This window comes from Oncorhynchus keta, chromosome 25 (assembly GCF_023373465.1).
Source record: "Oncorhynchus keta strain PuntledgeMale-10-30-2019 chromosome 25, Oket_V2, whole genome shotgun sequence".
NCBI classification, from domain to species: Eukaryota; Metazoa; Chordata; class Actinopteri; order Salmoniformes; family Salmonidae; genus Oncorhynchus; species Oncorhynchus keta.
In genome coordinates, this window is record NC_068445.1 from 2900006 (window position 1) to 2910852 (window position 10847).

The window sequence follows — 10847 nt, forward strand, 5'->3', positions numbered from 1 at the left end:
AGTGCGGAAGTTCTATTCAGTAGACGTTGGCTAGCTGTTGGCTAGCTAGCAGTGTCTCCTACGTTAAGGACGACAAATAGCTGGCTAGCTAACCTCGGTAAATTAAGATAATCACTCTAAGACTACACGCTCTAAACTACACAATTATTGGATACGAAGACAGCAAAGACAACTATGTAGCTAGCTAACACTACACTAATCAAGTCGTTCAGTTGAGTGTAATAGTTTCTACAGTGCTGCTATTCGGTAGACGGTGGACGTTTGCTAGCTGGCTAGCTGCTGGGCAGATAGCAGTGTAGACTACGTTAGGACGACGAAATACGAAGTTGCAATAGAAGTGCTGACTGTTTCACTTTGTTGTCCTCTTTCTTTTCCTTTTTCTTCTGTCCTTCTTTTGTCCTTATTTTGTCTTCTTTTCTTCTGTTAACTATTATATATTATACTATAATTATTATTATTATTACTATTATCAGAGTTCTGAAGATTTATGAGCAGTCAAAATCTTTATTCACACTGAGGAAATGACTCACACCTACATATGTGTGACTTTTGTCACTACACCTGTGCTATACCCTAACCCATGGACACTGTTTTATTGTATCCAGGGGCCCTCCTTGACTTTTTCTCCTCCATGGTAATGCAGAGATTATAGTTGTTCCACAGTGACCTCCCACTAGTATCAGCCGGGCTGGGAGTAGGCCACAAAGGCTGACGGAGAGAGAATGTGGGAGTCTCTCCCACTGAAGAGACTCTCCCACTCAACCTGTGGTTTGGGTGTCTGACTCATTCACTATAGCCGTGATGTTGCATCAGTCTTCCCAATTAAAACAAGTGCCCTCTTACACAAGCTTGATTAGGAAGGCCAATCTTCTGGTTTCTTGGATGGCTTGAGTTCGTGCATGCGTGGATGCATGCGTACACGTGTGTCCTTTCAAAATCCTGTTTTGTTTTTTTACATGTCTTGTCAATGCTGATTGGTGGTAATTGCCAACCTCCTGATTGTCAAACACTATTATGGCGCAATTCCACTGGATGAACGAAACCATGGTGGGCTGTGCCGGAACCAGAACAAACTAGCCTTGTTGGTTCTTGTTTGTTTTCCATTTGCAGTTGAACTGGAAACAGGTCTAGGTTTAATTTTCGAGAAAAACTGTTAGTGTAAATTTTAAGACAGTGACCGATGACGCAATTCAACAGCGAAATTGTTGTGATCCTTGGTGACTGCCATTTTTAAGTATGGAGGAGTTGGCCGGGCTATTTTGTGTCATCCTTTTAAATTTTATTAATGGGCAGCAATCTAGACTGAACGAGAGGAGACATGAAAAGAGATGGAGAAATACACAATGTAAGTTATTAACATGCGAGGAGAGGATCGAGTCAGCCGGTTGAAAGACCAGCTTACAAAACAAATGCTCCGTGAGAGGTACAGAATGTGCTTTTATCTGTTTAGCTAGCTGTTGTGTATCTGTCTTTGTGAATTCCTCAAAACTTATTTGGAATGAGGCCAGCCATTACAGTTTCTTGCAATAAGATGCAGTCCTGCAATACGGTATTACTCTTGCAGTATACAGTGTGTGACAGGACCCTAGGAAGTATGCACAATGTATCTATCTAGCTGGCTACATAATGTGTATCTGTCTTTGTGATAGATATACATTGTACATACCTAGGCCTACATATTGCAAGAGTAATAATGCAGGACTGCACCTTATTGCACGTGTAATAGCTAGCTGTCCTCCTTCAATACTGCAAGAGTCATTTAGCACTCCTATGAGAAACACTTCCTGACCTAATCAGATGATAAGTAATCATCCCAATCAACTATCATTATCTCCAACTATGCTATGGTGAGTTGATGTCCCACTGACAAACAAACACAATATTTAATGACAGATTCTCTTTTTTCCTTCTTTATGATTTTCTCAGACACCCAACTCCACCAACACAGTTTGGACAAAGCGCCTGGACCAAAACCAAACTATTAGCATGACAGACCAAGCCTGGCCACTTTGTTCAGTGGGTCTCTCCCTTTTTGGTTACTACACCCCCTATCACATGATTTTACCCTGATTAATAAAGTACTGATATACTCCCTTGTGTTCATTTTACCATTAGACATATGTTCTTATAAGTTTTGTTTCTTACTTCCTGTGAATAACCTACTACACAAGTGTATCTATGTTCGACCAACGTTTGTTTTTTAACAAAAGTGTGTAAATCATGTCTAATCTTTATTTCCTACAGTTAAAATCAACACAAGCATGTTTAAGAAATGTATTGCTCCAACATGTATATTTTAATTGTTTAACCGTAGGCTAAATTCAATGAACAGTAATTGAAAACCACATTCACGATGCGTTTGGTGTAGAGCAAATTTAAGAAAATAAAAAAATAAGCATTTTACATAAGAACTTCAGCCAGTTTAGTCTAGTGACACGTTGAGCTTTTATGGCTTGGACAAACTGTCCAAATACAGCTATGTAGGTGTTATTAAACAAGGCGGTCTGGGCCATCTCAGCAGCCCTGGCTGTCCTGTCTGCTGCCTCATCATCACACAGCTGATTAAAGAGCTGATCCTGCTGCTGACACTGGGCCTCAAGTGTCTCCAGGTATGAGTCCTCAGTCTCACTCACGAAATTCAGGTATTCACTGGTTTTGCTTGCAGTGCGTTTTCTCTTCCCCTGGGAAAATATTTAGGCAGAAGTAATGACATGTTAAAAGGTCAGGAATGATAAGGCACACACTCCAAAGCAAACCTGAGGGCAGCGAGTGTGAGTTCAGTTTTGTTCTCCAGCCGTAACTGTCTCATCAAATGTATTAAATATTATCCCGTAAAGGCCTCTGTGGGGCCAATCAGATCAACCAGATACACCAATGATGCAAATAAAGGCAAGGTATTGGGCCATAATTTGATTAATTGAATCAGTGTTAACAGTTTTATATATAAATTCCTAGATCCACACTCCTTGAATAATGTTTAGGATCATAATCCTGCCATAACAAAATCCCTCTGTGGATGAGATTGCCCACCCCTGTTGAAGACTGCTAAGTTGTGCGATTAGGGCTAAACAATTGACAGTGAACTGTTTACCAACCAAGAATGGACCCTTGGTGCCTGGGGGTGCAGGGATCAGGAGTTGCAGGAGCATTGATTGTGTCGATGGACGCCGGGTGTCTGGGGGTGCAGAGCTCTGAGGTCGTAGGTTCACTATTCGAGCATGCAGCTTCCTCTGAGTCAGTAGGTTCAGGAATGTCCTCTATGTATGTTTGTATAATGTAAAGTCAGATACTCCGGCTAACGTCAAACATGTACTAAGTCCACAGCGTTGGCCTTCCATGGATATTTACATGACAAGTTGTCATCCCTAGTTCACGTCTCGCACAGTGCTCACTCTCACAAGCTACAGCTAGCTACGCTGAAGACATTGGTAGCTAGCTAGATAGTAATTTGGCTAAAAAAACTGTGTATTGCCGTGCTGATCATCGCTGCTCGGCGTCATCATGGCTTCAAATATCACTGTCTGATCCACTGTTGCTGTTGTGGTCTTTTTATATTCTTGTTTGAGTTTCTGAACTTTTTCCCTGCACTGTTTTACTGACCGATGGAATCCCATCTCGGCTACCCTATCCAGATCTTTTCATTCCTGGTGGGAGAATCCAGTTGCCACTGGATTCTCCAACTGACCAATTTGCTGCTTCCATTATTTGTTTTTGGCTTGAGAGTTATTCACTTGTGCCGCTGTACCAAGTTCTATCTTTGGCTGTACCGTTCGTGGTCAGATTGACCTTCTCTTATAAAAATGGCGCCAGTGACTTGTACATGAGTGTCAACATACGCGAGCGACACTGCGATATAATTGCACAAGACCAATCATTGAGTACGGCCATTTGTAAACCCACCCACCAGCCTACTTGGTTCGAGGTCAGTACCAGATATCAAACAGGGCTGAATATCCTGCTTGGTTCCAGGAATCAAGCGGGCCATGGGCAAATGGAAATGAAATAGGAACTGTGATATTCACGGCCCAGCACGGCACGGCCCTGCAGTGGAAAAGCATCACTAGTTACCTAACAGTGTGCGGGCAGGCAAAAGCACAGTAGGACAGAGTGTGAAGGGACCAAGAGTGAATGGCCGCAATGTATAGTAAGGGCATTTGAGGACACTGCCCACCACTGCCCAATTGCAATAATATCTAGTATCTAGCATACTAGAACCTACAGGCATCAATATCCAACACATAAAGCAGATATTTTTCACCACTTCTTAGTGTTCACACTGTGAGAGCATTACAAATGCAGAGGGATAATGTCATTAGGAACTGGGTAAGTGTATACGGTGTACCTTTGAATTGCCAAAAGAGGAAGGTGAATGTCTTGAACACTCAATATGTCTTGGACACTGTCTTGGACACTCAAGTCCGAGGCAAGGTTAGGCCGCATGTAAGTATCATCAGGAATGGCTTCACCTGGTCTGGCTGATGTAACAATGCTACAACCCAGTGTCGGAAGCCAAAATACCCATAGAAGAAACAAGACACACTTAGCTGTGCTGAACCTTTGGCCCAGAAGCGCTGAGCTCTTACCTCATAGTGTGTCAGTTGAGAGTTGAGCAACAGGCAGGCTTATCTGTTACGTCACCCTGGACCTGGGACCCAGACTGGACATCCACTCAGGCCCTGTCCCTAGCCCAACCTAGGGCTCTCAGAGCGGGGGAGAGGTCAGAGAGAGAGGCCCCCCTCTGGGAACACCAGCTGGGCCTATCTCTACTGCTGCCCCTCTCTTGTCCCCTCTGTGTGTGTGTGTGTGTGTGTGTGTGTGTGTGTGTGTGTGTGTGAGAGAGATTCTGAGTACTATTGTGAGTTTCTGTGTATGTATGCACTATACAGAGGGCTTGAATTTGTTTCTGTGTGCTTGTGAGCATACAGTTGAAGTCGGAAGTTTACATACACCTTAGCCAAATACATTTAAACTCACGTTTTTCACAATTCCTGACATTTAATCCTAGTAAAAATTCCCTGTCTTAGGTCAGTTAGTATCACCACTTTATTTTAAGAATGTGAAATGTCAGAATAATAGTAGAGAGAATTATTTATTTCAGCTTTTATTTCTTTCATCACATTCCCAGTGGGTCAGAAGTTTACATACATTCAATTAGTATTTGGTAGCATTGCCTTAAAATTGTTTAACTTGGGTCTAATGTTTCTCGTATCCTTCCACAAGCTTCCCACAATACGTTGGGTGAATTTTGGCCCATTCCTCCTGACAGAGCTGGTGTAGCTGAGTCAGGTTTGTAGGCCTCCTTGCTCGCACACACTTTTTCAGTTCTGCCCACAAATGTTCTATGGGATTGAGGTCAGGGCTTTGTGATGACCACTCCAATACTTTGACCTTGTTGTCCTTAAGCGATTTTGAAACCACCACTTTGGAAGTATGCTTGGGGTCATTGTCCATTTGGAAGACCCATTTGCGACCAAGCTCTAACTTCCTGACTGATGTCTTGAGATGTTGCTTCAATATATCCACATAATTTTCCTTCTTCATGATTCCATTTATTTAGTGACGTGCACCAGGTGGATGGTGGATATAGATACTTTTGTACCCGTTTCCTCCAGCATCTTCACACGGTCCTTTGCTGTTGTTCGCACCAAACTACGTTCATCTCTAGGAGACAGAACGTGTCTCCTTCCTGAGCGGTATGATGGCTGCGTGGTCACATGGTGTTTATACTTGCATTCTATTATTTGTTCAGATGAACGTGATACCTTTGGAAATTGCTCCCAAGGATGAACTAGACTTTTCTGAGGTCTTGACTGATTTCTTTTGATTTTCCTATGATGTCAAGCAAAGAGGCAATGAGTTTGAAGGTAGACCTTGAAATGCATCCACAGATACACCTCCAATTGACTTAAATGATGTCAATTAGCCTATCAGAAGCTTCTAAAGCCATGACATCAGTTTCTGGAATGTTCTAAGCTGTTTAAAGGCACAGTCAACTTAGTGTATGTAAACTTCTGACCCACTGGAATTGTGATACAGTGAATTATAAGTGAAATAATTTGCCTGTAAACAATTGTTGGAAAAATTACATGTGTCATGCACAAAGTAGATGTCCTAACCAAAACTATAGTTTGTCAACAAGAAATTTGTGGAGTAGATGTCCTAACCAAAACTATAGTTTGTCAACAAGAAATTTGTGGAGTAGATGTCCTAACCAAAACTATAGTTTGTCAACAAGAAATGTGTGGAGTGGTTGAAAAACGAGTTTTAATGACTCCAACCTAAGTGTATGTAAACTTCCGACTTCAACTGTATGTGATTAACATGAATGTAAGCTTTCATGCATGATATACAGTACATGAATTTGATGTGTGTGTAAATATATAATTGTATATTATTACAAACGGTATATTTGTTTTTACTACAATAAAATATGCAAATCAAAAAATATGTATCTATTGGAAAGGCAGTGCTTTGTAGATGTGTTATTACATAACTATGCACAAACGTGGTGAAGTAGCAGCTGCAGTAGCCTCAGACCTCTGACACATACAAAGTAACTTGAGTGTCCTGAATAATGATGTCAATGGATTCAGATGTCCAATGGATCCCTAAGAGGCTCTACGTTTTAAGGGGCTAATCCAAACTTCCACTGAAGTCTTCCTACCAATTTTCACTTAGTCATGCGTTAATATCAATGGGAGACTGAGTGAAGATTCTACTTAAGTGGAAGTTAGGATTCACCCCGAAGAGCAGAGGACGCTGGAAAGAACTAGAAAGCTAGCGGCCTACTACTGTAAGAGACATGGCAAGGAGATGAATCTGTCTGTCTGTCCGTCTGTCTGTTATGCAGAGCATCGGGTTTTCTATGTTTTTGCACAAGGTGTTGTAACTGACCTAGTGCCTGACTCCCAACTCACACAATATATTGTACTGGCAAAACAAAGGCTTTCCCAATATCTAGCCCTCTTGACTCAGTGTTGTGTGTTACTCTCTGTTCTCTGTTGTTCCCCTGGCCATGTTACCCCAGAAACGCAAACATGTCCTTTCTCTCTTCCTTAGGATCTGTGCTCTTTCTTTCCTCTCTGGGCAAACACTATCCCGGCTCCAGTTCTCCTCTCTGCCACCATACAAACACACACACACACACACACGCAAGCCGCGCACACATTCTTTGCACACGGACACCCTGTTTAAAAAACAAAACCGGGTGGCAGCCAAACAAAGAGAGAAAGAATAGAACAGAAACTGTATGACTGCCATCCCTCTCTCTCTCACAATCACCTGCTTCTCTTCCACCATCTTCTCTCATTCTCTCCCTCTCCCTGAGACGACATTACTGCAGCAGAGTGACAAACATCATGTGGTTTAGAGAGAAGAACTTTGATCTGGCGTATATCTTTGTGAGTCTCTCTGTGAGTGTTTGATTGCCACGGTGACAAGGGGTATGCATATGTGAGAGAGTTTCCACATGTGTGCACTATGCAGTTTTTGTGTGTGTCTTCCTTTGTCTTTGCATGTAACTTTCCAAGACTGAATCAGACTGTTATGAAACATCCCTTGGTTTTGGCAGCTCTCTGTCCCTTGATAGAGAGTAGAATGCACACACACACAGCCCTCCCTACGTCCTCCTGCCCCATGCATTGGTCGGGGTATGCAGAGTTGAACAGTGGGGGGGTCGGAGGGTGTGTGTGTGCATGCTATTGCTCAACACACAGACAAACAGCGTCTTATATGGTTCCCATCTGCACGGAGCTGGCCCGCTAACCCTCCATTCAGCAGCCTGGAATGTTTGGTGATCAACTCCACTGGAAAGCCCCGTTTATCAATACACACTCCCAGCCCCCTCAGGAGACTAACATATTCCACAGAGCAGGAAAGGCCTCACCCAAGGAAGAGAGGTTCAAATTCCACAGCTGATAAAAAAACAGAGCAGAGGAACCGATGTCAACACTATCTGAACATCCCACCATTCACATCTCATGCAGTGGAAAATCAGACAGGGAAAGAGAGACAGGGAGAGACAGGGAGAAACAGGGAGAGAGAGAGACAGAGAGAGAGAGAGAGAGAGAGAGAGAGAGAGAGAGAGAGAGAGAGAGAGAGAGAGAGAGACAGAGACAGAGACAGAGAGAGAGACAGAGAGAGAGAGAGAGAGAGAGAGAGAGAGAGAGAGAGAGAGATTTTGGTCACACATGCTCCTAAATATTTGACCAAGTGGTCAAAAATGTCAATTTCAAAAAAAAAATGTTTTGATCCTTCTGAAACTTTAGGACTATGTCAAGCAACAAGTTGTTGACAAAAATAATCTGAAAACATAAATATGGAGCCATCCCAGATTTGCCAAGCCCCCCAGATTTGGCAGCCACGATAACGAACAAACAAAAAAATATATATATAATAATTCAAATAGATATTTAGCTCCCAGTCAATGTCAGTATAACAAGACAAGAGTCTCATCTATTCAGATGCAATTGGAACCGAGTAGATAGCCCATAGAGTTCCAAAGATAGAGCTAAAAGTCTGATGGCACCGGTGCCCATATCGCCCATATCATTGGCCATTTTAGGTCGCACTGGTATGTCAGATTAGCTCAATCGTCAGTTTCTCAGCCTCTGAGTGTAACAGAAACACAACACTTTGAATGAATAACAGACAAATGTTCATAACAAGCGGCCATGGATGACATTTATAAGAAATTTAAAAAAGATCTGTTCAAAACACGATAAACTTACACAAATGCATATGTTGAAATATCACATTTTACAATTGTATTTGGGGGAATTTAAACCATTTAGGCCGACTTTCTGTCACTTTGACAGAAAGTGTATTTCTTTTTTACCACCATTTACAATTGGGGGGGGTGTTAAAGGACCCACATATCATAGATATTGTCATACAGTGGTGAATAATTATAAAGTAGGCCTCGCTAATTGGTACACAAAACAACATTTTTAAAAAGTTGCTGTTTAATTATTCATGTAATAGCCTAAGGTAGGTTTCAAGTAACAGCAAAATATAGGTGTATTCAACATGCTTATACGGTTATGCAATCCAATGCAAGCGTGGTCAGTTACTTCTGTTACGTTTTTGATGCATTGTTTATTCTTGTGATAAGACCTAGGCTAAATTCTATAATTACGGCACTCAACCAGGTGCTTACCTTCAATGGTCATTCGCCTCTGGAATCTTTACCGTTCTGCGTGGTCCACTTCACAGTCCTGGCTTTCCCTCTATTTAAGTTATTTTGGACAGCGCTCGTCTATTTCTCTTTCCATTTAGCTGCAAGACACAACACACAATAACTATTCAGTAAACTACAATCCTGTATGATACGACATTTGTGAACACTTCATTTCTACTGGCAAGTTTTCCTTCTTGGTGAGACTTGACCCCTGTCTTTAGATGCCTTTTGAAGTGGTTTTGCTGAGACCACTACGCTCTGAAACACTCCAGACTTTTCAGACGCCAGAAGGAATGCAATTACATGGAGCCTATTGCATATTGCAAAAAAAGTGTAGACAAACTTGTATTTTCCGGATATAGTCTTAAAATTATGAAAGTGTCATCCAATAACAGTCGCTATCAGGGCTGTCAAATCTGGCTGTCTTTCGTCTGCCTCTCTGTCTGGGTGTTTACTGGTACTGATGCGAGTTTTTCCACTTTCCTTTTGTTTCTTTCAAACCTAAACATGGGCTTTGTAGAAGCTTGCGCCCGACTTTCCTTGTCTAATTCATTCTCTTGCCTCCACCAAGACAACGCTGTAGACTACATATAATTTTGCGGATATTTCTTATTCGCCTATTATCTATTCTAACCAGTCCTTTACTCCGTTCCAAATCGAACTACTGCCTACGCGCAAATGTGTTTGCAATTAAGCCTATGACGAACACACACGTGGTATCCACAACGTGATTCGCTTTTACATAAATAAAGGCTATACCAGTATTTATTTGTCAATGATGTAGGCACATTTTGAGACAAAAAAAAATCATAAATTACATCTCAAGTCCTTGTTTCACCTCCAATCACACCCCATTCAACGCGATAGTGCATGCGTTGCAAGACTGCGATGTAATCCTCACCAAATTGGCATGAAGTTCCTGGAGTCTCTGTGGTCTCTCCGTCCTGTCTCTCGCCCTCTGTTGCCACATGCTGTAAATGAACCCAGTTTCGCTCCAGCCCATCCAGCGACACAAACGCCAGTGCCTATCAACGAGAGCCGTGACGGTGACGACAGCCCGGCGCCAGTTCGCGAACGATTGGTTCTTTTTGAACGACTCTTTCTACTGACTCGAGAGTCATGATTCGTGTGATTCATGATTCGAGTGACTATTTCGTTTTAGCCATTTGTTCGATCTGCTGGCCGCAATGAATTATACAGCAGGGTTAATACTCGCCCATCCGTTGACTCTAGAGACGTGCTCCAACCGACAACTGGCTGTCTGTTCCGGCGTTATGGGCCTGGCTCGCCCTACCGTACCTTGTTGCCCGTCGAAATTAAATATTTTAATATTTATCAGTTATTTGACCGAGACACGCACGGACAGAAAGACGCATAAAACTCAGTTAAAGCGTCCGAGCGAGCGAAACAGCGCCTCTCTGTCTCAGTATATGTAGACTATGTATCTGATGCTGTCTGGACAAAAAGAGCAGCCTCTGGCATGTCATACTATTTCTGTCCAGGCAGCATCACATAGATGGGCTACATATAGTAAGACAGAGGTGCACTGTTTTGCTCGCCCTTTTCAGCAGAGAAGAAGAGGCGAAGCGAGCAGGCTCACTCTAGCCAAAATCCGTCCAGAATAAACCCAATGCGTTTCTATGGGCATAATATGCAGACCTAAACGTGT

The 10847-nt window shown here is 42.4% G+C and overlaps 1 long non-coding RNA gene across 1 annotated transcript; it reads right to left on the bottom strand.

Annotated features, from left to right (window-relative positions):
- Nucleotides 1-2177: 2177 nt before the first annotated feature.
- On the bottom strand, nucleotides 2178-10256 carry LOC127911662 (uncharacterized). Its single transcript, XR_008078801.1, has 3 exons — nucleotides 10080-10256; nucleotides 9158-9276; nucleotides 2178-2681 (listed from the first exon to the last, which is right to left on the bottom strand). It is a non-coding gene; the product is annotated as an uncharacterized LOC127911662 (long non-coding RNA).
- Between the last annotated feature and the right edge of the window lie 591 nt (nucleotides 10257-10847).